The sequence below is a fragment of the Girardinichthys multiradiatus genome, chromosome 15 (genome assembly GCF_021462225.1).
Source record: "Girardinichthys multiradiatus isolate DD_20200921_A chromosome 15, DD_fGirMul_XY1, whole genome shotgun sequence".
Lineage (NCBI taxonomy): Eukaryota > Metazoa > Chordata > Actinopteri > Cyprinodontiformes > Goodeidae > Girardinichthys > Girardinichthys multiradiatus.
In genome coordinates, this window is record NC_061808.1 from 9,500,920 (window position 1) to 9,506,221 (window position 5,302).

Consider the following 5,302-nt stretch of genomic DNA (forward strand, 5'->3'; position numbering starts at 1 on the left):
TAACTGGGTTGATGTCAACTGAATTTGGGCCAAATTAGATTCCGTAAAATCTCTTATTGATTGGACCCGTTTGTCTCTTAGTGTATGCTGAGATGATGTGTTGTGAACTTTATATAAATAAACTGAATTAAATTGAATTGGATTCCTTTATTCCACGTGACAGTGGGAGGACAGATCATGTACTTGTTGGATTTAGTGATAAATGAAGTGAGAATTTATGAGTACACAAACACATCAACATATATCTGAAGAAGGAATTTAACAACAATTTTCTTTCAAAGTGGTACAGAAAATCATACAATCCAAAAGACTAGATTTTAAAATTAAGGTTTAGAGCTCACATCTTACAAAAACACAGCAAAATGATCACAACTCGTTGCAACAAATCGTAGCAACAAATTGGTAAAACATTATCTTGTTTCGGTTGATAACTTTAAAATGTGTCCTTTGTAATGTATATTGCTGAATCATATATAGTATATTGCTTATGGGTTCCAAAAAAGGTTGACAGTTTCCTTTCTTGGTGAGAGTCAATTTTGGATTTTCTATGTTGCTTTAATGGTCAGCTCTAACAAATAGACATACATTATATATTGTTAAAAGCTTGAATGGTACCAATACTTGTGGTAGTTTTTGACAATCAACCAGAAATCTGTTGTTTGAATACTGCACAGATTGAACATGAAGGGGAACTCTCATGGAAGGACCTAAAATTGTGTTTTTAGATGAAAGATCTCTTATGCCAACATCTAAATTCGCTTTAGCTGTTTCATAGCTTCACCCAATGCTGCATTTAAACTCAGAGTGGTTATTATATTGTAATGTTTCTCTTAAAGAAATTATGAAAGTTTATTACCTGAAATGCATGTCTTGTGTAAGAATGGCTGAAGTAAAAGGGCTAGTCCTATCTTTACTCACTTTAATAAAAAGGCCTCTATTTGGAAAGTTTAAAAGAAAATGTGATGTAATATTTTTTGATGAAGTTAACTAAATTTTATTTGCAACTCAGGTTTTTGTCATTTTGGCAATCATTACCCACGTTTGCCCGAATGCGTGGTTTGTTGCAGTAACTCTCAGTGCTTGCATTTACGCAATGCATCAAGCTGTGAGAGTCCCTCTTGAATCAACAACTGCGCTTCCAGCTTTGGCACTGGTGGTTCTGCAGAGTTTGGTTTCTGCTTTTTCTAGTATTTAGCTATAAAGGAAGTGTGCCATGTTGGTAGAATAGATATGGATGAGAGAAGTAAAAATGCATTGTCTAGAAAAGAATTAGCTATCCTGTTTTAGTTAAAGGTCAAAAGCTTTTATTATTATTGTGTAGCAGAAAAAGATTTCTCCATCCCCTTCAGTCCAAATTGTGTCCATTATTAAACCCAAATACAGTTCTTTTATTACTTCAATCCTGAGTCTTGTGGTTTTTAAATAGCCTGTATTGGAGACTAAATGATTCTCATTAAGATCTCTCAAATTACAGATGCTATTATTTTCAATCCCTTTCAAGTCCTGTCTCACAATAATAACAAAAGAAGAAAAGATGCCCATATAGTTGGTTTTTGTTCAGCTTGCTCTCCCATGTATTTCTATGTGGAAATAATATGTGGAAATAACAGGGAGATGAGGGAGAGGAGAGGAAAGTCTGTGCATTTCTAATCCCAGCAGGACTTCAGATGCCTGGATTTCAACAATTTTGCTTCCTCTCTCAGTTCTTACCTCTTATAATCAGTAAGCTGAACACTACAATCTGAAATAGAGCTGCAACGTTTCATTATTAAGCTCAGACCAGAGGAAAATAGCATTGAGCATGTGGCAAGAGTGGAGAAATATGTTCATCTTAATTATCACTTTTTTTTTTTTGCAACATTCTCCATTACTTTGGGGGAATGAGAATATAATTGTGGCGCACAGTTATAGCTGGATGATTTCTTGTTGTCGTCTGTGAAGACGCTGAGTCTCCTCTACATCAGATTTATTATTGAAGCCTGGCCTTATTATATTTTCATATTTTAGGCCGCGCTGTCACATGCAACATTCTTGGTAAACCTTTCTTGTGTTTCCATTGCGTGGCCTTCTGTGTAATTTGTTTCCAACAGTGATTGAGATGCAAGTGAGCAATTTAATAAGATGATCTGCAGATTCTTTGGGGTTAAAGAAGAGATGATAAGATGGACGTTAGTGCAGATATGAAGCTGTGTATCTGCAAAAAAAAAAAAAAAAGAATTGGGGGGAAAGGTGACTCCTGAAACTGTGACCTCTTGGCCTGCTGGCAAAATCAGACAGAGGCTGCTCCCAGCTTTTTTTAACACACATTCTCTGATCCACTGTTGCTGTGCAAATAATCCACAGTGTAAGCTCCTTATCTACAGTGGCTTGGCGAAAATGAACAGAAATATCCAGATACAAATAGGAAGCACAAAAGCAGATTATTGTGAATATGCACCCCCCCCCCCACCCCCCCCCACCCCCATGTAAACATAACACTCATTTAGCTACCATGATATGCTCAAAGTAACTATAGCAGAAAACCAAAAGCTGCATTATCTGTTAGATGCGACCCCAAATAACATGAAGGAAGAAATTCTGCTACACAGCAGACAATCCTCAAATGGAAAATAGATAGAGAGGCAGAGGAGGAGATGAACAGAGGGACTGGAGCCTCACCTGCAGTAGGACGGGTGCTGCTCCAGTCTGCTGTAATGAAAAAGAAGCTAAGCCAAAAGGCCAAGAAATGGGCCACGATCATAGAGACTTGGGGTTAGTGGCTAAGCTTTATAAATAAATTGAGGAACTTCTTTATTTGGGAGCAACTCTGAGTAGAGATACTACTTCTCTGCCTTGAAAGGAAGCAGCTTAGGTATTTTAGGCATCTGATCAGGATGGCTTCAGGACATGTCCCTATGGGAGGAAACTCTGGGCAGACGCAGAACCTTGCAGAAAATACTTTGTGATGTTACCATTACAAACTTCAATGTATATTATTATAACTTGATGTGGTTGACGCTATGTTGGTCTAGTGCAGGAGTCTGCAACATTTATTACCCCAAGAGCCATTTCTGCCTTCAGTCCAGATCTTTATCAGTTTAGATCTTTAAATTAAAGAACAGCAATTTTATATTTTTTTAAGTTCAATACATTATCTGCAAGGGGACGTTTTTATAGAAAATTAGGGTAAAAAGCATGTAGTTTGCAACCATTGACAAAATAATTACTTAATGAAAAACAATATTCATAATGCATGATTAGTGTTAATTATCTATGTGGGAATGTTGTGCATTTATTGCACGAAACTCCTAGCAAAAAAGCTTTCTTATTACCTTTGCATTTTAAAATATGACTTAATTCTTTAGCAATTTTGGCCAAAGTTATCAAGAGCCACAACAGATGGTCTAAAAAGCCACATGCAGCTCTGGAGCCATAGGTTACTGACCCCAGGTCTAGAGCAAGTGCAGTTGAAGGAACATGGTAAATGCTAAAGCTCAGTCAGATTGGATGAACATCTGTGAACATCATTTTTCAAGTCTTGCTACAAACTCTGAATTGGATTTTGGTCTGTACTTTGACTGGGCCATTCTGTAAATACGCTTTGATTGAAACATTCCATTTTGCCTCTGGCTGTATGTTTAGCACTGTTGCCCTGCTGACCTGAGTCTAAAGCCTTTGACTGCTTCAAACAGGTTTCTTTCCGGATTGTCCTTTATTCACCTACATTTGTCCTCTTATCAACCCAGACGAGCTTCCCCGTTCCTGATGAAGAAAAGCTTCAGTGCAGCATGATGCTATTTTTGTCAAGTTTTGACCAGAGAACCTTCTTCTACATGTTAGCTGTTTCCCCGACAAACTGAAAAATCGATTTAGTATGAATTTCATTTAAAAGTGACCACCGTTTTATAAAGGTCAGACTTCTGGAGAGCACAATTAATAGTTGTCTTGTTATCACATTCTCGCACCTGGGCTTTAGGTTTCTGCAGCTCCCCTAGAGTCACATTGGTCTCTTGGCCACTTCTCTAATAAATGCTCTCCTTGACTGGCTTGTCAGTTTAAGTGGATGGCCATGTTTTGGTGCAGTATGCCATACTCTTTTCATTTTCAGGTGATGGATTGATCGGTGCTCTGTGAGATTTTTAAAGCTAAAGATGGTGTTTTATAACCTAAATCTGCTTTAAACGTCTCCACAGCTTTAACACTGACCTGTCTGCTGTGTCCCATGGTTACAGTGATGCTGTTTGTTCGATAATGTTCTCTAACAAACCTCTGAAGCCGTCACGGAACAGCTGAATACTGAGATTAAATTCAACACATAGGTAGACTCTATTTACTAACTATTTACTAACACAGGAGCTTGCATTTGATTTTGTTTACGGGTATCAGAATAAAGGAGTCTTAATACAAAACATAATTTTGAGATTTTTATTTGAAAACATTTTCCTTTTACTACATAATTACGCACTCATCGGTGATTATATCACAAAAATCACTTGTATATATATTGAGGTTTGTGGTTGTAATGTGACAAAGTATAAAAAAGTTCAAGGGGTGTGAATACTTTAGCCCCTTGAAGGGGTGAAGAAGAATAATTTGAGTGTTTCCCCTCCTGCACCTGTTAGCTCTCTGACCCAATCTCAGAAGAGAGGAAGATGATGGATGGATAGGTGGGTGAAAGCTCGTATTAAAATCAATTATTGTAAAGATACATCAACTGTTACCCTTTTTAGCTATTTAATTTGAATCCTAATGAATTATTCAAACCATCTGTGGAGATTTTACAATGCTAATAGAATTTTTAAGACATATAGCAAGGGAAGTAATGGAGGCACAGTATTGTGGTAAAATATTATTTTTAGGGGCCAAATTTCGTGTTAATTTTGCTAATGCTGTTCATTAACTTTACAGCCAGCAAGTCTATATGAGCTCAGCTCATTGCCTCAGTTCTTGAAATCCACGTGTCTCAGCTATGGCCTCTTCTAGCTCCTTTGACGTACAAATTTAGCTCAAACTACAATTCCCATACAGCAACACGAAAAAGTAGATGCGGTGACGTAACAGCCAGACGGACGGAAGTTTGGGCATTGTAGTTTTAAAATTAAATGTTGCCTTTTATATAAAACATGTGGAGCCTCCTACGGATTAGTATAGCGCAAATCACTTTAAAAATCGCGTTCGTGTCCTTTTCGTTAAGTGTTAAAATGCGTGAAGAATATATGTTTATGGTGATTTGTGAGAAATTAGGTAGGCTGACTATAACTCCCAGATGCGCGCTTTAAATATGTGCGCATGCGTGCCGCCTAGCAATAGTCGTGCGAGTGTA